Source organism: Pinus tabuliformis, chromosome Q (assembly GCF_031772625.1).
Source record: "Pinus tabuliformis cultivar Carrire ecotype Pingquan chromosome Q, CPIR1, whole genome shotgun sequence".
Taxonomy (NCBI): Eukaryota; Viridiplantae; Streptophyta; class Pinopsida; order Pinales; family Pinaceae; genus Pinus; species Pinus tabuliformis.
The window spans coordinates 61,219,251-61,243,425 of NC_142296.1; positions in this window are offsets into that span (position 1 = coordinate 61,219,251).

The window sequence follows — 24,175 nt, forward strand, 5'->3', positions numbered from 1 at the left end:
TAAATAAATAAAAATGGTTAACAAAAAAAATTGAAGTTTACTGAATTAATCTAAATAAATATATAAACATGAGACATGTTCATCTTAAAAAGGCCCATAAAGATATTTTGCTTATAATTTAATAATAACAAATTATTTATTACAATAAATTTGTACAAGCTACTCATTGAAGTTTAGAACTAAGTAATAATGATTTTTCATATTACATTTAAATCTGTACAAACCATTCAATTAGTTGCAAAAAAGCATGAATAATAGGTAAGTTACCAAGAAGCAAGTTGAATGGATATACCCAAAAACAAATTCCACTTAAAATCTAAAACACGAGAAGAGAGTGAGATGTAACAAAATCCAAATAGAAGAACAAAACTCAAACTCATCTAAACCCTATTAATCAATTTTCATGTTCAACAGGAATTTTTGTGAAAATCCAATGCAAGAGAAAGAGTATGAGAGGGTTGTTAAAATAAGCTAATTACTCCAGCATGAGGAGTTGAGTAAATTTAGAGAGTCACTACACTGAGTGTTGAGGGTTGAGCATTGAGTCAAGTCGAGTTAAGTGATAGACTATTTTTAGTGTGTGCTTGCATGTGGTTGCATGTAAAGATATTTTAGACAAGTCTCTAATAGGAAAAGGTTAAATACTCTTCAGAGTGTTCATTGTAATCATCAAATTTCGGGTTCATTGTAAGCATCAAGTTTTGTGTGATCAATAGAAGAGCCGCATCTCCTGTTATGTGTGTAAATTTATGTTTTGTCTCCTCTGTTTGTCCAACAAATTGGTATCGAGGCGAGGTTTCAGTCTGCAAAGTCACTGTTATTTTTTTTGGTTAAGAGAATCACTGTTATTTTTTTGGGTTAAGGGAGCCGTGACTGGCCTCCACTCTACATAGCTACCATATTTGTTGTGCAGGCTTAGCGGCAGTCGTGCTATTGTGAAGAGCCTATGAAAAGATATAAAGTACAATTGCAGTTGCGGTAAACCACCGTGTTTGCCTTGAACTATTATTCAGTGTTATAATACAGCTATTATTTTCCGTAACTCAGAGTCAACGATTTTCATGTTTGAAAGTCAACTCGGAGTCAACAGTTTCATGTTTGAAAGTCAAAAGGCATAGTCACTTATGATGGATCCCATTTGGGATTCGAAACGTTGGTGTAAAAACTCCATTACTGTGGGTTCTCCGATCAGAAATTCAAATAACACAAACCACAGATCTCTGAAATCCAATTTCTCACGTTATCACATGAATTTTCGAAGAGTGCTTATAAAGAGTATTTGTTTTATAAATATTTTTTTATATAAAAGAACTTTTATATTAAAAAATATAAAGGATTTTATTTCATAAATATATATATATATTTTTATAAAGGAGGTTTTGCAAGCTTATAAAAAAGAGAAATTTAGAGTTCCTGAAGATAAGTTTTGAAGAAAGATGACTTTGTTTTAAAGAAAGATGACTTTCTCAAATTTCTAGCCTCAGTTCCCACTGTTTACAGGGAAAGATTATAATGTGTGGGCCATTAATATGATGACCATGTTGTAAGCACATGATGTTTGGGATTATGTTCAACTTGGGTTTTCAGAAGCTAAGGATGAAGTAGCAGAACAATATCTCAATAATGTAGAGAGGGAATAATGGAAGAAACATAAGAAGAAGAATGCACAAGCGTTGCAGCGTATCCAACGGGAAGTGGACTGAATAGTGTTCCAGAAGATTATGATCACGTCTTTAGCAAAATTAGCATGGGATATTTTGGCGACAAACTATATAGGTATGACCAAAGTCAATATTGTTAAGTTGCAGAATACTAGGAGAGATTTTGAAAGTCTGCAAATGAAGGAGATAGAAGACATCGATTCTTTCATGAATCGGGTCATAATTGTCGTAAATCAATTAAAGATTTATGGTGAAGAAATTAAAGATCAAACAATGGTTGAGAAGGTCCTCAGATCTTTGTCTACCAAATTTGATGTAGTGGTAGTAGCCACAGAAGAAGCCAAGGAATTGACATCATTGATAGTTGATGAGTTGATGGGATCACTTCTATCACATGAGGCAAGGATAGACAGAAATAAGGATTCCACTTTAGAGACCGTTTTCAAAAGTCAAGTTTCTATTTCAAGAGATAGAGGTCGAGGCAAAAGTAGATCGAGAGGCAGAGGACGAAGCAGAAGATATGGTGGTCAGAGAGATGGCCAAGAAGATCATGAATATGAAAGTGGAAGCAACTACAAAAGCTTCAACAATAATCAAAGAGTTGACAAATCAAAGGTGAGATGTTATTATTGCAATAAATTTGGTCATTATGCTCGTGATTATAGGAAGAAGATAGATGAACAAGGGAACCAGAGAGCTAATGTCACTACAGAGAGTACTAACTCCATGTTCCTAGCTTTCTATACCATGCATGAATGATCAGGTGCTCAAGTTTATGCTAAAAAATAAAAGAGTCAGAATTTTTTTAAAACTCAGCTTCATATCGAAGATCTCATCATTTTGATTCCAATGGTGCAAACGTCACTCAAATCTGAGCTTGTATGCATAAGTTAGAGCAAGTCAAAGTTCAAGTTTGACTTGTCGAGATGGCATGATCGAATGACATGGCAAAGCCCTTCAACGAATGAGGAGGTACCAAGTGGGAGTTTGTCATTGTTCCCCGCATATCACAAATCACAATTCATAGGCAGGAAGATGTTTAAAATTGGCCCCATAATAGCTAGGGTTGCAATGCGATAAAGAAATCTCATATCACAATTGCAATCGGCGAAGGGAAGGCATTTCAGTAATCATCCCTCGACAGGTTCGAGTTGAAATGTGATATCACAGATCACAATCGCACACAAGTCCCACATATTTACGACCGCCAACAAGACTCCATCGATTGCAATGAGCGATGGGATCCCAAATGCGATAAGTTATGCATTCTACTTAATAATCCTGTCGAGTCCACCAATATTGTAATCGCACAATCGTCACTTTGTTCACAAGACCATCTGCCAGGTTTTTACATCGATTGCGATTTATGATATAGTCAATAGGTTATGGCCCGTCGCGCAGTGAAATATTTGTCCAGTTAGCAGATTTTGGGGCTCATTTGTAGGATCATGCTAGATGTGGAGCATTTTGTGGAACGAATAGTGTGAGAACTAGGAGAGGTCATAACTTCTTCAGTTCTTATCTAAATGAGGTGGAAAAAGAGTCAATTCGAACATCTTTGGCTATTTTGAACTCATTGAGACACGTTTCAGAGGCATTTAAGAATTGTAAGCTCACTTTTGTTGTGATTTTGAGCATAATAAAGAGGCCCAAGCATTAGAAGCTGGACCAAGGAGACGTAGCCCAAGAGGGGTGAACTCCTCATCAAATCCTTGTGTTGTGTGTTGTATTTTGATGTTCTTGTTGTTATTTTATTGTCGTTCATCATATGTTTTATGTTAAATTGTTTATAACATTTATATAAGAAACTTTAATGGGAATCAATTAATTAAGAAAAAATGGTGAATGCTAAAGCACATGATAAGCGAACGATAAGTATGTTGGGTTTGATTCTAAATGGGGAATTAGCACAACATTACTAATCTGCTCCATTTCAAATCAAGTTGGTATTAGAGCACTGGTTTTTTCTTTTTGGATTTTCTTGTGCAAAGAAGGAGTATTGTTTTCTAGTTTTGTGTCATGCTAACAAGGTTAAAACTCAAAAGAGATGAAGGAAAGTTGGTTGGAATCCTAGAAGTTGGGTTAAGGGGAGGAAGATCAAGGTTGCCACAATCTCCAACACCGGTTTAGCCTCAAGTTTTAGTTGAGACCCCAGAGATCATATCTCAAGAAGGAGAACCTACAAACATGACAGAAGATGAGAAGACCTTAAGAAATGATTTATTTGATATGATAGAGATGGTGAAGGTCCTCTATGAAGAAATGAATAGAAGATTGCAAGGAGAAAGTTCCAAACCTCCCAAAGGAGAAGGCTCTTTAGGAGGAGGTAATGGAAATAGAGGTAGAATGGAGACAAACTTCCACCCTCTCCACCATCTTCCTCACCTTATTCTTCACGAGCATATTCACGCTCTTCCACTAATACAATCCTTAATCATACTCATCATCATTCTTCAGAAGGAGATAGAAAATCACCTCTACTTAAACTTGATGTTAAATTCGAGTTACCTATTTATAATGGTGAAGTTAATGTAGAAAAGTTGGATAACTGGATTCATCAGTTGGAGGTGTATTGCAGAATTCAGAACCTTCAAGAGGATGATATCGAAATTCAGTTGGCTTCATTGAGATTGGAGGGTGCAACGCTCATTTGGTGGGAAGAAAGGACTCAAGATGAGATCAAAAAACATGGTAAGATCTCTATCACTTGGTCTGATTTCATTGCTGCTATAAAAATAAAATTCTACCCTTTAGCTCGTATGCAAATAACTATCATGAATTGGAAATATTTCAGAGAGTTAAAAGGTCAAAATGTGCAAGGGTATACTCAGGAGTTTAGGAGAAGCGCTCTTATGCTAGGAGTAGACTTGCATTCATAAGATACTTTGCTGAAATACATAGGATGTTTACATAGCTATCTTCGACACACCATTCTTATGTTTAACCATACGATGTTTGCATAGCTATCTTCGACACACCATTCTTATGTTTAATCCCATGAATCTTGAGGAGGTTTATGTTCAAGCTACACACCTCAAAGTAAGAGGGAAAATGTACACGAAAAAGGTAAGAAGAAGCCTTTCCAGAGTGGTGAAAAAGGAAATAAATCTAAAGGAAAGCAGAAGAAAAATGCCTCTGTTAAGAAAGAAAGGGAGAAACATGTGTGCGATAATTGTTCCAAAGAGGGCCATGATGAAGCGCATTGTTGGGAGCTTCATCCTGAATTAAGACCAAATAAATTTAACAATAAAGGGAAATAGAAGATAAACATTGTTGTAGAACAAGACTTGGGTTGTGACTCAAGTGATGAAACAAATAATGCAGCCACAGTCACTAAAGGAAAATTTGTGGAAACAACAAGCAAAGAAGAATTTGTGGCAAGAACTAGCGTAGAAAATAACTCCAACAATGCTTCAAATGAAGAAAACATAATTGATTTGTTCCATATTAGAGTTATTTCCAAACACTCCAAGATTGATACATTGTTTGACAATAGATCCCAGCTAAATTTAATTTCTACAGACTTGGTCAAGAAGTTGAATTTAGAAATCGTGCCTCACTATAAACTTTATCTATTGGGTTGGATAACCAAAGATGAAAATATTCAGGTCACAAGGAAACGCGTTTTCATGTTTTCTATTGCTATCAATTTCATTGATGAAGTCGAATTAGATGTAGTGCCACTCGATATTTCTGGAATTGTGTTGGTAAGCCTGTAACTATATGAAGAAAAAGTCGTTTTCCATATATTTGAGAACATATATAATTTTTTCAAAGATGGAGTGGAGCGTATTGTGATATCCCATCATAGAAAGCTTAATTTGTCTTTAGCAAGTGTATGGCAAATAAAGTGACTGGTCAATTGTCACAAGAATATCGTGCTCCTTATGATCAAGTAGGAGAATGACACGGAGCGTTAATCCTTTGTAGGCTGTGACGTGAAGCTGAAAGCCGAATTGGTTGATGTGGTCAATAAATATGGAGATGTTTTTCAAGAAGCAAAGGGATTGCCACCAAAAAGGGGAATTTAACATGAAATTCAGCTACAACAAGACTCTCCACTCCCAAATATCGGTATGTATCGAATGCCAATTCTGGAAAGTTTAGAAATTAAGAAACAAGTCCAAGAATTATTATACAAAGGTGTAATTCATCCCTCTACTTCTCCATATGGTTCACCAATTGTTTTTGTACCCAAGAAAGATGGAACTTGGCACATGTGTGTATATTATCTAGCTTTGAATAAAATTACAATAAAGAATCGATACCCACTGCCCATAATAGATGATTTGCTAGATCAATTGAAGAATGAAAAATATTTCACTAAATTAGACTTGAGAAGTGGGTATCATCAAGTTATAATAGCTAAGGAGGATATTTGGAAGACTACCTTTAATACCAAACAGGGTTTGTTTGAGTGGCTGGTTATGCCTTTCGATCTTTTCAACGCTCCAGCTACATTCATGAGAGTTATAAATGATGTTTTAAGATCCTTTCTTGATGAGTTTGTAATTGTCTGTTTAGATGATATTTTGATATTCAACAAATCACGAGAAGAGCATGTCAAGAATGTGAGGAAAGTGTTGGATGTCTTGAAAAAAGAACAGTTATTTTTGAAGATGTCTAAATGTGAATTCAGGAAAATTTCCTTAGTGTATTTGGGCCACATAGTTGGAGGAGGTGAGTTGAACATTGACCCCTCTAAAGTTTCGGTCATTTTGAATTGGCCAATACCCAAATCAATCATAGAAGTGAGTTTTTTGGGAGCAATGCAATATTGGAGGAAGTTCATTCCTAATTTTTCTTCCATAGCAGCTCCACTACATGCTTTGACCAGCGTGAAGGTTGTTTTCCAGTGGGGAGGCAAAAAACAAAAAGCATTCGATGCTTTAAAACAAAAGTTCAGTTTAGCCCCAGCTTTAGCATTGTCGGATTTGAAACAACCATTTTAAATACAAACATATGCAAGTGACTACACAATGGGTGCAGTTGTTTTACAGCACGGTAAGCCTATTTCATTTTATTCTAAGATTTTTATTGGTATTGTTATTAATTATCCTACATATGATAAAGAGATTTACATATTGGTGTAAAGTGTTATGCTCTTAACCTACGAGAAATTCCAGAATACCAAATATGTGAAGAAATATAACCCAGAACATAGAATAAAATGAGAAAAACAAGAAGTATTTTATTATTTAAATATAAAAGCAATGTTAACTTGACTCTTCAAGGGGGAAACTTCTAGCAAAGCAGATCTCCATTACAAAATAAGACTCGATGATCTTTCCCTTCTAACTATGACTTTTTATAGCTAAATGACCTTCAACAACCTAACAACTAGTTGTCCTTTGCATAACATAGGTTGACCACTTTATTTATTAATTATGGCCCATTTGAAACTAACTGTGGTCCCTTTCTTAAATGTGAGTCAACCACTTACAATTACTAATACGGGCTTTATTGACTCTTTAACTAACTATGACTATGACTCAACCCTATTGGGTTTATTACATAAATAAAGGGGTTAGGGTTGGACCCTAACATGCCCTCCCACATCAAAAGCAACCTTGTCCTCAAGGCTGAAGCTTTGGAAATTGTTCAAGAATAGTGGTTGGTTCCCAGGTCGCATCTTCTGGAGAGGTGTCTTTCCACTTGACAAGGACTTCCTTGATCGTGTGGCTGTGCAAATGTCTTTCACGAGTATCGAGGATCTGTTCAGGTTGGAGCCAAAGTGAACCTTCCTCATCCAATTCGGGTAAACTGGTTTGAATTCTACAATTGTTCCCCACCACATTCTTGAGGCATGATACATGGAAGACTGGATGGATTTTTGAGGTTGGTGGCAAGGCCAACTTGTAGGCTACTACTCCAATGCGCTAAAGTATTTGATAATGTTTGTAGAATTTTGGAGTTAATTTTCGACAACCCTTTTCTTTGAGTGATGTTTTCTTATATCCTTTCAATCGTAGGAATACATGATCCCATTCTTGAAATGTGCACTCTAAACAATTTTGGTTTGTCTGTTGCTTCATTCGATTCTGAGTTTGATGGAGATTATCTTTGAGATGTGCTAGCATGGTGGCATGGTTCTATAGGAGTTGATCAACTGCTTGCACCTTAGCGCATCTAGGGATATAAGGAATAGGTGAAGGTGGGACTTGGCCATATACTACTTCATATGGAGTCATCTTGGTGGTTTCATGATAGTTAGTATTATACCACCATTTAGCTAACGGTAGCCATTGTACCCATTGATGTTGCTTTTTTGAAGTGAAGCACCTTAGGTATGTCTCCAAACATTTGTTGACTACTTTAGTTTGACCATCAATTTGGGGATGATAGGTAGTATTTAGTTGGAATTGGGTGCCTTGTAGCGTGAAAATTTCTTGCCAAAATTTTCTAGTGAAAGTCAGGTCATGATCAGAAATAATGGAAGCTGGCATGCCTTGCAGTTTGAATATCTGGTCCATGAAAGCTTGAGCCACCAAAGTGGGGGTAAATAGATGGGTAGAGTGAAAAAATGATCATATTTAGAAAGTCTCTCCACAACCACCACGATGACAGACTTGTTTCCTGACATTGGGAGACAAGTAATGAAATCCATAGACACATCCATCCAGACGGAGGCAAGGATTGGCAACAGTTGTAAGGTTCCTGGTAACTTCACTATTTCTCCTTTGTGGCATTGACACACATCACATTCAACTACAGAAGTAAGAATGTCATTTTTCATTCCTATCCAAAAGAAAGAATGATGAGCGTGAGCATAAGTCTTTTGAAAGCCTACATGCCTTGCAGTGAGAGATGAGTGAAACTCTGCCAAAATGTGAGTTTTGAGGGTGGATGTCGGTGATATAACTACTCGATCCTTATGGCAAAGAATCTCATCCTTCCAAGAGTAGCCAACTGAGGAATTAGGATCTGCTCTCAAGTTATTAATGAGTTGGGATAGAAGGGTGTGAAAACCAATCCTTGCGGGCCTCTTCAATCCAATCTGGTATGGGAAGAGAGATTGATAGCAGGGTGCTTTCATCCTCAAATTGGCATGATAAAGCATCTGCTACTACATTGTCGCATCCTTTCTTGTAAATTATCTCATAATCATATCCCAACATCTTGGTCAACCATTTATTTTGTTGTGGTGAGGATAGACATTGATCCAAAAAATATTTGAGGCTTTGATGGTCTGTGTGGATTTGGAAATGTCGCCCCAATAAGTATGGTCACTAGGTATCTACTACATGTAAGATGGACATCATCTCTTTCCAATAGGTAGATTGTCCTAGATGTTTCCCACTTAGTTGTTGGCTGGTTAAAGCCAAGGGTCGACCTTCCTACATTAAAAGAGGACCAATACCAGTACCTGAAGCATCACATTCAATAAAAAAAGACTTGGTGAAGTCGGGTAGTGCCAATACTGGAGTGGACCACATGGCCTATTTGAGAGCCACAAATGCCTGTTGTGATGCATCAGTTCAGGAATGAATTTTTCTTGAGAAGGTTAGTAAGGGGTCTAGCAATGCGACTATAATTATGGAAAAAATTGCGATAGCCAGTGAGACCCAAGAATCCCCTCAAACTCTTCAAGGTTTTTGGTTGGGGCCAATCTTGCATTGCCTTTATATTTTTGGTATCAACCCTAACACCTTCACGACCACAATGCATCCCAAATACTCGACTTCTTCCATGCCAAAAGAGAACTTGGACAATTTGACAAATAATTTTTGATTCTGGAGGAGTTGCAAGATTAGGTCTGTACGTAATGAAGATTTTTTTCCCAGGTTAGGTTGTAGATGAGAATGTCACCAAAGAAAATGAGGAAAAAATTTCAGAGATATGGTTTCTGCAGGTGATTCATGAGTCTTTGAAAAGTAGATGGAGCATTACAGAGACCAAATGACATAACCAAGAATTCATAATGGCCTTCATGAGTTTAGAAAATAATCTTGGTAATTTCTACTTCTTTCATGCGTATTTGGTGATAGCCAAAGCGAAGATATAGCTTGTTAAAGAATTGAGCACCACGTAGTTCATAAAGCAGGTCATCAACAACTAGAATAGGGAATTTTTCTTTGACAGTGAGCTTGTTGAGAGCTCGAAAGTCCAGACACATGCACCATTCCCCATCTTTCTTTAGCACAATGATCACTCGTGATGAATAAGGATTGATGCTAGGATGAATAATACCTGCTTCAAGGAGTTCCTTGATGATATTTTCAATTTCATTCTTTTGGGCGAAAATATATTGATATGGGCGCACATTAGGTCATTGGGCCCTTAAGAACAAATTGATTCTATAATCATATTCCCCTATAGAGGGTGGAAGCTCTTTAGGTTTGTCAAATACTTGCTAGTGATGGTTTAAGACCTGTTACATCTCCGAATGAATATGAAGAGTAGTGGATTCTATGTCCTGGATGGAATTAAACTGGGGGATGACTCCATGATGGCCCTTTTTCACCAACTTTTCCATTCGATGTGAGCTGATGATAGAAGGAGCACCTCCCTGGATTCCAAAAAATGTATGAATGTGGTCATTCTACTTAAAGCTCATGTATAACTCCTGGAAATCCATTGTGATTGGGCCTAGTGTGTGAAGCCATTTAACACCCAAGACAATGTCACAACCACCCATGTTAATCGCAAACATTTGGGTTTTTAGGTGGTAGTCTCCCATTTGAAGTTTAATATTTTTGCAGTAGCCTTCACATTTCATTGTCCCCCCATCTGCAATAAGGACCTAGAAATTAGAGACTGCCCTTACAAAATAATGAACAGCTTCGCAAGCCTCTGATTTTGAGAGTTTGGGGTGCAGAAAGGCCTGCTAAAGCATGTAGCGAGATAACTGGTTCATCTGGCGTAGCTATGAGATCATTGTCCTATTGGGTTTCCTCAACTTCGTCTTCTAGCCCCCCAAGGGGTGGGACTTCATCAAATGATTTATGATCAGTAACATTAATTTGAAAGAATTTTGGTTCCTTACATTTATGCCCTGGGGAGTATTTTCCATCATAGTAGTAACACAATCCTTATTTTCTTCATTGAACCATTTCTGCTGGAGACACCTTTTCAACCTTAGGTTTTTGGGTAGGGCCCTGAGCCTGGGTGGAATGCTGCTTGGCTACGAAATTTGGATGAGTAGACTGGGCTGCTAAGGCAAATTATACCTCAATAGCCTTTTTGCAAGTGTTTATCCATGTAGGTGGGTGGTGCATCTGGACATGCACTTGGATAGCTTCTTTGAGACCACTGATGAAACACTCCAAGTAGAATTCATCTCCCAGACCTTCCATTCTAAAGGCCAATGTGTCAAAGGCTGCAATGTATTCTTTGATTGTGCCTGTATGTCGGAGCTTAGTGAGACGACCCAAAAAATTAGATTCTATGTCAAAGCGGTCACAAAGGACTTAAGAACACGTGCCATGTTATGTTACCGAGATAACATTTCCGATGCCGCTGCCATCATTTCCACCTTTCTTGGTCCAAGTAAAGGGCTCCCATACGTAGTTTAGTTTGATCATCATGGATATCATTCAGGGTGAAATATTGTTCCATTTGTGCTACCCATACTGCCGAATTAAAGCCATCAAATTTATACATGTCTAGCTTGGGTGGCCGAGGGTGGGAATGTTGGTGATTTCCACGAAGGTGAATATGATAGCTAGATTCTCCTTCAAGGTGTTCATCAATACTATGCGCCACTTGATGATACCCCGTCATGCTCTTGGTGAATTGTTCAAGTGTTTTTGACATGTTGTCCAATTGTTCCTTGAACGTATCCAACCTTGTTTCAAGGCACTCGATCTTCTCATTGGACATGATTTGAGCTCTCGTTTCTACCATACAGAAATCCTGGTCACTTGAAGTCACTCCAAAAAAATTTGGGGCTGCTCGAAAATTGAGGCTAACTAGTGAATGGTACCACTGCGATCAGCTCGTCGTCCTGAATATTATGGGCTAAGTCTCTTTTAAGTGTCCCGAATAGAGTTTTACTCCCCACGGATCAACACTTGAATGGCCAAATTCTAGAAAACTAGATCCTGCCCAATGTCCTGCGAAAATCGGGCCCAGACTATAGCAACAACAAGCCTCACTGCGCAAAGAGTCAGATCTGTTTGCGAAACCCCAACTTCTGAATGTGAGTTGTACTGCGGCATCAAAACCCCAACTGGTGGATCTGATTAGTGCGATTATGATAGAACTACAATTGCTAGATCTGAATTGTACTGCGGCGGTAGTACCCCAACTGTTGGATCTGATTGGTGCGACGACGACAGAAACCCAACTGCTAGATCTGAATTGTATTGTGGAGGTAGAACCCCAACTTGTGGATTTGATCTGGTAAATAAGATAATGAGCAATCTTCAAAGATCCGAGGGAACTATGGTCACAAAGGAGTGTTAGGTGCTTGAGATTGAAAGATACATAAGGGTCCAACAATAGTACTGGGCCGAATATTTTAGGGCACTAACTAAGGAGGATCAACTGTACCCTTAGCCGTACTACCTGACTACCCTATTGTACGTGCGAGTAGTCTTCTCTAGTGTTGTTCTCAATGTATTGTAGCAGCAAGATGGATGACGGCTTAATTAAGGCAAGGTTTCATGTGAGCCTAGGGGGATTCCAATATACCCAGAGGGTACGTGGGAGTGCAGTCCATGCATAGTTCTTTCTAATGCGCTACTACTCGAAGGGGTATCAACAGGGGTTACAAGGGAGTCCAACAAGCATGACCACCTCTTGTATTTCCTATGTGCATGCCCCCAAAAATCTGCAGGTTTATGCACTCAATGACAGATCCTGTGGTTTAAAGATGCCGGAACATGTCTCTAGTCTAAAAACAAATTTAGCAAAAATGGAGGTACCAGCGGCCCTGGAAAGTGCTCTGATAACACTTGTTACGCTCTTAACCTGCGAGAAATTCCAAAATACCAAATATTCAAAGAAATATAAGCCAAAACACAAAATAAAATGAGAAAAACAATGGGTATTTTATTATTCAGAGATAAGAGAAATGTTCACTTGCCTCTTTGAGGGGGCAACCTCCAGCAGAGTAGAGCTCAATTAGAAAATAAGAGTTGATGATATTTCCCTTCTAACTACGACTATTTATAGATAAATGACCTTCAACAACCTAATGTCTAGTGGTCCTTTGCATAACATGGGTTGACTACTTTATTTATTAATTATGGCCCATTCGCAACTAACTGTGGTCCCTTTCTTAAATGCGGGTCCACCACTTACAATTATTAATACAGGCATTATTGAATCTTTAACTAACTATGACTATGAATTGAATCTATTGGGTTTATTACATAAATAAAGGGGTTAGGGTTGGAACCTATCACAAAGTGTGAAGAAATGGAAGCATTGCTTAATGGGAAAAGAAACCATTATTCACATCAATCGTCAACCTTTGCAATATCTGCAATCTCAAACAAAATTACAGCAATCAAGTCACTTTCGTTGGATGGGATTCTTACAACAATTCCACTTGGTAATCAGGTACAGGAGAGGTATTTATAACAGAGTTGTTGATATGCTTTCTAGACCGGTTGTTAATGTATCCATTTTACTCAAGAATCATTATGTTTTGCCTAAAAGTTATGTTGAACAATATGCACATGATGTTGACTTTCAAGAGGTATATTCAAACATGAGTCAAGGCCACCAAATTGAGGAATTAGACTATCATGTACATGATAATCTGTTGTATCATTTGGGAAAACTTTGTTTTCCATGGGGAGAGAGAGCAAATGTCACAACGGAAGCGCACACTTCTCTTATTGTTGGACATTTCGGTGTAAGTAAAACAATGACAAATCTTCAGAGGTATTTTTACTAGCCTTGTATGCTTGAAAGGGTGTCACATTTTATTAGAGGTTGTTCATTGTGTGCAGTCAGTAAGATTAGTAATAGGAAACTAGGATTGTACAAACCACTTCTAGCGCCTTCACGTCCATGGGAGAGTGTTTCTATAGATTTTGCAGGAGGTCTTCCTTTATGAAGAAAAGGTCATGATTATTTGTACGTAGTTGTGGATAGGTTCAGCAAGATGTGCATATTAATGCCTTGTAAAAAACAAATTACAGCTGAACAACAACTCAACTTTTCTTTCAAAATGTATGGGTTCATTTTATATTACATGCTTCTATTGTAAGAGATCGTGATTCCCGATTTGTTGGGAATTTTTGGTCAAATTTATGGAACTTGATGGACACCAAGTTGAAGAAAGGTATAGCCTGCCATCCGCAAACAGATGGTCAAATTTAAGTGGTTAACATGACAATTATTCATTTTCTAAGAGGATATTGCAGAAAACATCCTAAGTTATGGCATGAACAGTTGCATTATATTCAACATGCTTACAACCAAGAAAAATACTCTTCTACTCTAACTTTGCCTTTTGAGGCATGTCTGGGTTATTTGCCTAAATCGCCTTTGGATTTCATATTTGAGAAAGATATAGTTGTACATGGACATAGAGACATAGACAAAGTAAAGAAATTCATTGAGAAAATTCAGTTGATTCACCAAACAGTTCAACAACAACTAGAAAAGAGTCAAGGCAAGGCATGATAAGCATCGTGTGGATCATCAATTTCAAGTAGGTGATGAAGTTTGGCTTTAATTAGCAAGGAAAGGCTTGAAGGTGAAGGTAAAAAGCTGAAACCAATCCATTATGGTACATTTAAAATTCTGGAAAAGATTGGTAATAATGCTTTCAAGCTTGATTTGCTTTCATATATGCAAATTTTTTCCGTTGTTAGTGTTGAAAATTCGAGGTTGTATGAGCCTCCTTTGATTGAAGATCAAGGAGAAAGTGTATAGATTCCATCAATTGAAGAATTTTCTCCAGAACTTCTTAATGAGCTTCAACAAGACACCATACTTGGCAGAATAATAAGGTCATCAAAGAGGGGAAATGTTGATTATCTTCAAGTGGGTCTTAAAGGTACAAATCCATCAAAGGCCAAATGGATTGAAGAGGGGAAGGTGAGAGAACAATACCCTCATCTATTCAACGACTGAATATGATCCTTTTGGGGTCCAAAAGGCTTCTAGTGGGGAGGAGTGCTCAAGTTCTCAACTTTATACTCAAAAATAAAAGTGTCAGAATTTTTTTAAACTCAACTTCAGATCGAATAGTGCGTCATACTGATTCTAATGGTGCAAACCAAACTCAAATCCAAACTTGTATGCAGAAGTTAGAGCAGGTAAAAGTTCAAGTTTGTCTTGTCTAGATGGTAGGATTAGATGACATGGAAAATCCCTTCAATGAATGAGGAGGGTGCCAACTGCTAGTCCACCATTGGCCTCCACATATTGCAAATTGCAAGTCTTAGGTGGGAATGTGTTTAAAAGCAGCCACAGAACAACTAGGGTTGTGATGCGATAAGGCAATCGCATATTTCAATCGTAATCAGAAAAGGGAAGGCATTTCAATAATCGGCCCCCGACAGGTTTGGGTTGTGATGTGATATCACAGATCGAAATCGCACACAAGTCCCTCATATTTATGACTACTGACAAGAATTCGTCGATTGATATGAACGATGGGATCCCAAATGCGACAAGTTATGCATTCCAGGTAATAATGTCATTGGGTCCACTGATATGGCAATCACACAATCATTGCTTTGTTCACAAGACCATCCGATGGGATTTTACATGGATTGCGATTTGGTATACAACTGACAGGTTATGGCCCACTGCACGGTCAAATATTTGCCCAATTAGCGGATTTTCAGGCTAATTTGTACGATCATGTCAAATGTGGAGCATTTTGTGGAATGAATAGTGGGAGAATTGGGAGAGGTCATAACTTCTTCAGTTCTTATCCAAATGAGGTGAAAAAAGAGTCAATTCTAGTAGTTTTGACTATTTTGAACTCATTGAGGCAGGGTTCAGAGGCATTTGAGCATTGTAAACTCACTTTTGTTGTAATTTTGAGCATAATAGAGAGGCCCAAGCATTGGAAGCTGGACTAAGGAGATGTAGCCCAACAGGGGTGAACTCCTCATCAAATCTCTATGTTGTGTGTTGTTTTTTGATGTTATTGCTGTTATTTTGTTGTTGTTCATCATATTTTTTGTGTTAAATTGTTTATAACATTTACATAAAAACCTCTCATGGGAATTAGTTAGTTAAAAAAAATTGGGGAATCCTTAAGCACATGATAATAAAATGATAAGAATATTGGGTTTTATTATGAATGGGGAATTAAAACAACATTACTAATCTACTTCATTTTAGATTAATGAACCTTCTGATAGTGTGTGGCTATTAGATAGTGGTTATAGTAACCACATGACAGGCAACAAGAATTTGGTTGCAAATTTCAATCAATCTGTGAAAATAGAGGTAAAGTTGGGGACTGACAAGACTATGGATGTAGATGGAAAAGGAGTGGTCAACATTCTAACCATGCAAGGGGAGCCGAAGACAATTTCATAGGTATATTATGTTCCTAGTCTCAAACATAATTTGATAAGTGTTGGTCAATTGACATAGAAAGGATACAAAGTTATCTTTCAATATAAATAATGTGTTATATATGACAAGCCCCCATGCAAGTAGTTGATAGCAAAGGTGCAGATGATGAGGAACAAACTATTTCCTCTAATTATGAATTATAGTGGTCAGGTGAGTTATTTTATAGTTTCATGTTTCGATGATTATTGGTTATGGAACTTTCGATTTAGACACTTTCACTTTTCTAGTTTAAGATTATTGTAGTAGAAATAAATGGTCAGAGGATTACCTCCCATCAAAGAACCTACTAGTACTTGTGAGTGTTGCATCTTGGGAAAGAAACACTGTGAATGCTTTCCAAAGGGAGTTGCATATAGAGCAAAGCAACCTCTTGAGATAGTGCATAAAGAGTTGTGTGGACCTATGAGGACACAGTCGATTGGTGGAAGTTGTTACATCCTTACTTTCATTAATGATTATAGTAGAAAGACTTGGGTTTACTTCTTGAAGCAGAAGTATGAATCTTTTGAAAAGTTTAATGAATTCAAAGCCTTAGTAGAGAACCAAAGTGATCGACAGATCAAGGTATTAAGGTCAGATCGTGGTGGAGAATATGGCTCAAAGGCATTGTGATTAGGTGATCATGTACTAAGTGGAAAAAAATGCTCAAATTATGAATTGCTCAGAATTGGTTGGAACCTGAATGAATGGATAGATCTTGTATTCCTGATTCTAGTGACATGAATGGTTCAAAAAACTGACACAGTATGGAGAAGTTATCGCAATTTGAAAAAGCCCAATATTCTTCAATTTTTTATTTAAAAAATAAAATTAAAAAAAGAATATTCTAAGGAATATTCCTTAGAATATTCCATGGAATATTACTTAGAATATTCCATGGAATATTCCCTAAAATATTCTTGAGAATATTCTATTTTCAGAGGTCTAATCACGCGCCGACACGTGGCCCCTGGACTACAAAGTTTGTTATGGCGAAATTTTTGCAACTCCGCGGATTTGAACCTTGGTCTGTCTGCTGCCAGCCCACCACCCGACCAGCCCGTCTGCACGGTGAATATTAACATCATATGGTCACCATATATATTTAAATCTTAACAAAGTTTCATTTTGGGTGGAAAGGGGCTAGCCCCATATCATATGACCTTGGCGCGGAAACCTAAGGCTTTAAACGCGGCGGTTAGTTAACCTGCCAACCGAACACTAAATTCCTAGTCACTTGCGTGGTTAGCGATGGTGGTTATGGTCAAGACTAGTGGATTCAACCAATTATGGCGCTTATGCCAAGTTTAGTGGAGCTAACTGGCAGTTAGCCGGTTTTAGTGGATATTTTTAGGGGCAAACTGGAGAAACAATTGAATGAGCCATAATTTTGGCTAGGAGAGGCCTTTTGATGCGATTTTTTTTTTTTGATTTTGGGTATTCTGAGCATTCCAAAGCCATTGGGATAGGTTTCATAGCCAGCAGAGGTCACCTTTAGGTACTTTTTCAGCAAAGAAGTTCTAGGATCCACCAGGGCCTAGGCAGTGTTGGAGCTGTATTGGGTTGTGTATATCCATTCGAGGTGAAACAAAAGTCATTTTTGACTGTTTCCTATGTTATGAATTCATTTTCACAGCTGGTTTTGCCTGTTTAGGCTTTTTATTCACTGTATAACCATTTTTAGCATCTAATCAAAGTAAGGACATGCCCATTTGGGAGCCTTGGACCCAACAGATGTAGCCCGGGAGGAGTGAACTGCTTCATAAGTTGTTGTGTTATATGTGGTGAACTTTCTTGTTGTGTTTTTCAGATCTGATATGTTAAAAAGGAAAATGAAATAACATTCCTTCACACTAAAGGCTCAGAAAATTAACCGAAAACACTTTGTTTCTTTTGCATGACATCAGTAACAGTTTGCACATATGTTTTAATGGAAATGAATACCTTGCACAACAAAAAGAAGTAGTTTCATTTTCAGATCAAGTTGGTATCAGAGCTTAGTTATTGTTTCTGTGAATCTATGAGTAGTAATATAAACTATAGACAGAGTCTGAAGCAAGCTAGGAAGCCTTTGAAACAATTTTTTTATACAATTGCAAAGTAGATAAAAGCTCCTTCAGTTAATCTCTGGTTTAGTTTATATTTTGAGTATTAGTTTTGTGCAAAGATATTTTGACTGTTTTACAAGTTTCGATGCTTACCAGGCTTAATCTTCAAAGAGGGAAAGAACAATTGGTTAGAGCACAAGATAATCCTCAACCAAGGAGGGCCAGCGTGCCATTATCTCCACCTTCTGATTCACCCTCAATAGACTTGGAAGAAGCTTCAAGTATGTCTGAAAAGGAAGGAGAAGTTCCTACAGACATGGATCCAAGAGAGGAAGAACGAGTATTCAGAAAAGCTTTTTTGGACAGGACTGAGATGGTCAACATATTATACCAAGAAAGGAATGATAGGTTGGTTGGAGAAGGGTCTAAGCATTAGAAAGAAGGAGAGGGCTCTTCAGGAGGAAAGAAAGGTGATGACAATTCAAAGAAAGGACATGGAGGAAATGGTGATCCACCATCCCCATCATCATCCTCTACTTTGGTAAGTAAACCTCATAAGCCTAAATATTCTGGAAAAAGTCCATTTTTAAAGTTGGATGTTAAATTTGAATTACCCATGTTTAATGGTGAAGTCAATGTATAGAAACTTGACAACTGGATAAGACAGTTGGAAGTTTATTTAAGGATTCAGAACTTACATGATGACAATGCCAAGATTCAGTTAGGCTCTTTAAGAATGGAAGGAGCAACATTGGTATGGTGGGAAGCCAAGACCAAGGATGAAATTAAGAAAAATGGTAAGATTACTTTATCATGGGCTAAATTTATTTCCGCAATTAAGAAGCGATTTTATCCTCTTGCTCATTTACAAAAGGCTATAATGAATTGGCAAAATCTTAGACAACTTAAAAGGACAAAATGTTCAAGACTACACCCAAGAGTTTAGGAGAAGAGTGCTCTTATTAGCGGTAGACTTACAAAGTCAAGACACCTTGCTGAAATATATAGGAGGTTTGCACAACTACCTTCAACATACTATCCTTATGTTCAATCTTGCTAGTCTAGGCGAAGTTTGTGTATAAGCTACACATTTAGAGGCTAGAGGGAAAAACACTTTTGATGGAAATGAGGGTAGTGATTTTAAAGGCAAAGGAAGAAAAAGGTTTGAAAACGCTAGAAAGGAAAAAGGGGAATTATTTTATAAGAACTGTTCAAAAACAAGCCACGATGAAGACCATTGTTGTAAGCTTCATCCAGAGCTGAAACCATAGAAATATAAAACCAAAGATAAAACCAAAGAAAAGGAAAAAACGGTAGCAATTGTTGAACAAGACTTAGGGTCTGAATAAGGTGATGAGACAAAAGGTATCACCATGATATTTAAGAACATAAAGGGGAAAGATGTTGTACAAGAAACAAATCCCATTTCTGGCACATTAAACTGTCACAAAGAAACTCAAGATGAAAAGGGGAGGATAGAGCTATTTCATGTGAGGATAATCTCAAACCACACAAAGATAGACACACCTTTTGATAGTGGGTCTCAAGCTAATCTCATCTCAGAAGACTTGGTCAAACATCTGAAACTTGAGACAATTCCACATCCAAAGCCTTATCCACTTGGGTGGATATGCAAGGATGCAAACTTACAAGTCTCAAAGAAGTGCATCTTGTGCTTCGCCATAATAGCTCATTATGTTGATTTGGTTGAACTGGATGTAGTACCGCTTGACATTACAGGTGTTGTGTTGGGTAGTCCATATTTATTTGACAAAAAGACAATCTTCCATCGCCATGAGAAAATGTATCACTTGTTCAAAGATGGAAAAGAGTACATTGTGAGAGCACATAAGAAGAAGCTAGAATCTTCTTTAGTCCACGCAGGGCGATTGAAAAGGCTAGTTAATGAAAGTCAAAATCAAACTTTGTTGATGGTTAAACAACAAGATTTTGTACAATTTTCTTTTCATATTATTGCTGATATAAATGATGATATATTTCAGTATGATAATAGTTTGTCTTTGAAAGAAGATGACAAAAGGTTGCACAAGATACCTTTGGTGTTGATTGGTGCAGAGAACGAAGTGTCGGTGCAAAGCGGTGCAAGATTCCATGAGAAGGAAAAGCATGCAAGCAAAGAGGGCACACAATTCAAGATGGGTCAATGTTGGTTTTAGAATGGAAGATTGGTATGGCGAGAAAACTTGGTCGGGATTCGGCACAAGTACAGGGCTCATTTAGCAAAAATTCGCCATGTGAACAGTTGACAAGGTGAACTTTATTCTATTTCTTCTTTGAAGTTTGACCATTGTAGAAAAAACATGTTTTCTGCAAAATATAGTTGCTATTCTGCAAATTTCAAGAATTTTCATCATGACCCAGTCAATCTTAGCAACGGCCAGTCAGTGAATTGAAGGGAAAATTTGTCTTTTTATGAGAAGCTCAATTTGATGAAGTCAAGAAGATTTCACTTATTCAAGGTTGGAAGAGTGGAGAATTAGTCTCCTCATCTTCATTTTCGGTAATCAAAGAGCTTTTGGGGTCCAAAATCTTCCCATTTGGGAGGTGTGATCAGGTGATCATGTCCTAAGTGGAAAAAAATGCTCAAATTTTGAATTGCTCAGAATTGGTTGCAACCTAAATGACCGGATAGATCTCGTCTTCTTGATTTTGGTGCCATAAAAAGTTTGTAAAACTGACACCGTATGGAGAAGTTATCGCAATTTTAAAAAGCCCAATATTCTTCAATTTTTTATTTAAAAAAAATAAAAAAGAATATTCCCTAGAATATTCCCCAAAATATTTTGTTCTGAGACGTCCAATCATGCGCTGACACGTGACCCCTAGACTACAAAGTTTGTTATGGAAAAAAATTTCCAACTCCACGGATTTGAACCTTGGTCTCTCCGCTGCAAGTCCACAGGCCCGACAAGTGCACCTGCACAGTGAATTTTAACATCATATGGTCACCATATATATTTAACTCTTAACAAACTTTCATTTGGGGTAGAAAGGGGCTAGCCCCATATCATATGACCATGGCGCAAAAACCTAAGGCTCTAAACCTGATGGTTAGTTAACACGCCAACCAAACACCAGATTCCCAATCACTTGCGTGGTTAGCAGCAGCGGTTACGATCAGTATTACCAGAGTCTGCCAATTATGGTGCTTATGCCAATTTTAGTGGAGCTAACTGGAAGTTAGCCAGTTTTAGTGGAGATTTTCAGAGGAAAACTGGAAAAAAAATTGAATGAGCCATAACTTTGTCTAGGAGAGGCCTTTTGATGCGAATTTTATTTTTGATTTTGGGCATTCTAAGCATTCCAGAGCCATTGGGATAGGTTTCATAGCCATCAGAGGTCATCTTCAGGTACCTTTTTAGTGAAGAAGTTCTAGGAGCCACTAGGGCCTAGGCAGTGTTAGAGTTGTAATGGGTTGTGTGTATCCATTGGAGGTGAAACAAAAGTCAATTTTGACTGTTTCCTATGTTTTGAATTCATTTTCACAGCTGGTTTTGCTTGTTTAGGATTTTTATTCACTGTATAACCATTTTGAGCATATAATCAAAGTAAGGACATGCCCATTTGGGAGCCTTGGACCCAACAGATGTAGCCCAGGAGGGGTGAACTGCTTCATCAGTTTCTGTGTTATATGTGGTGAACTTTTCTTGTTGTGTTTTTCAGATTTGATATGTTAAACAAGAAAATGAAATAACCCTCCTTCACACTAAAGGCTTAGAAAAATAACCAAAAACACTTTGTTTCTTTTCCATGACATCAGTAACAGTTTGCAAATATGTTTTAATGGAATTGAATACCTTGCACAACAAAAACAAGTAGTTTCTCTTTCAGATCACATTGCATGATTACAGCAAACAACATGGAATCAAGAGATAGTTTACAACCAAGTACACACCGCGGCAGAATGGTGTAGCAAAGAGAAAGAATAGGAAAATTATGAACATGGTAAGAAGCTTGTTGAAAGGAAGAAAATTGTCTAATGAGTACTAGGCAGAAGCAATTGCATGTGTTATTTATATGATCAACAGATCTCCTACAAAGAGTGTGATGAACAGAGTACTAGAACAAGCATGGTCAAGTATGTATTGCAACGTATCTCATCTCAAAGTATCTAGATGTGTAGCTTATTCACACATGCCTAAGGAGCGAAGAGGAAAATTGGATGAGAAAAGTGAAAAATGCATATTTACTAGTTATAGTGAGTAATAAAAAGCTTAGAAATTATATAAACCTATCACAAAGAAGACCATTATTAGTAGAGATGTTGTGTTCAAAGAAAAAGAGTCATGGAATGGAACTGTAGACAAAATAGTTGATGCAAAAGTGCCACTGATGGAAGAAGATGATGTAGTAGAAAAGGAACAATAAGAATCATAGGTGAAGACATCAAACAGAGACACACCAACAAGGACTCCAAGATTTTTAAAGTAGCATGGATCTTCAAGCAGATCAACAGATCGATATTCTCCCAACAGTCAATGAGGTGATGAATCAAGCAGTGGTAAGAGAAAAATGAGAAGTCTGAAAGATATTTATGATGATCTGGATGTTATTTGAAATTTTGCATTGTTTTCATTCCAACCTTCTTCGTTTGAAGACACATTCAAAGATGAAAATTGGGTGCAAGCCATCGATGAATAAATTGAAGCTATTAAAAAGAATGATACATGGGAATTGATTGATTTACCAAAGGAAAAAAATCTCATTGGTGAAAGTGGGTGTACGAGACAAAGTTGAATGAAAAATTTGAAATTGATAGATTTAAAGAAAGACTTGTAGAAAAAGGATTCTCGTAGAAACAGGGAATAGACTTTGGGGAAATGTTTTCGCTAGTAGCTAGAATGGATGTTGTAATAGAAGTTCTAGCCACAACAGCTCAGAACAAGTGGAAAGTATATCAGATGTATGTGAAATCATCCTTCTTGAATGGAATTCTGGAAGAATAAATTTATGTGCAGTAGCCTCCAAGTTATGAAGTTGAAGGTAACGAAGATAAATTTTATAGGTTGAAGAAAACGCTTTATGGACTGAAGAAAGCACCTAGATCTTGGTATAGTAGAATTGATAGCTACATGATTAAGAATGGATTTTGCATAAACAACATCGAGACTACCTTGTACACAAAGGTAAATGAGCATGGAAACTTTTTGATTGATTGCTTATATGTTGATGACATGATTTTAACAGGTGATTTTGAGTTAGATGAATTTAAAGCAGCCATGATGAAAGAATTTGAGATGATAGATTTTGGTCTCATGAAATATTTTCTTGGAATAAAAGTTGAGAAATCTGAAAAAGGAATTTTTGTTTTTCAAAATAAATATTCAAAGATTTGCTGAAAAGATTTAGGATGGAAAATTGCAAACCTGTCCCTACATTAGTTGTAGCGAGTACAAATTTAAGCAAGGATGATGAAGGATTAGATGTCAATACAACTCTATTCAAAAGATTGGTTGGAAGAGTCATGTATCTCACAGCTACAAGACCGAATATCATGCAAGGAGTGAGTTTTATTTCCAAATTGATGAAGACTCCAAAAGACACACATTGGAGTGCAGGAAAACGAATTATGAGATACATAGCAGGAACTAGCGATTGTGGCATAATGTATGCAAGCACAGAAAAGAAAGATTTGATTGGATACATAGATAGTGATTTTGTGGGAAGTTTGGATGATAGGAAGAGCACTTCTGGTTTTGTGTTCCATCTTGGTTCAGGTGTGATTTCATGGGCATCTAAGAAGCAACCCATTGTGACACTTTCGTCAGCAGAAGAAAAATATGTAACAAGAACATCAGCAGCATGTTAAGCAGTGTGGTTAAGAAGAGTATTTGATGGACTCAAGAAGAAACAACAAGGATCAACAACAATATATTGTGACAACACCTCAATGATTGCACTATCCAAGTGTTAGCTACCTATACCAATAGGTTTCATATTTCATGATTGGCTATGGAAGGTCCAAAT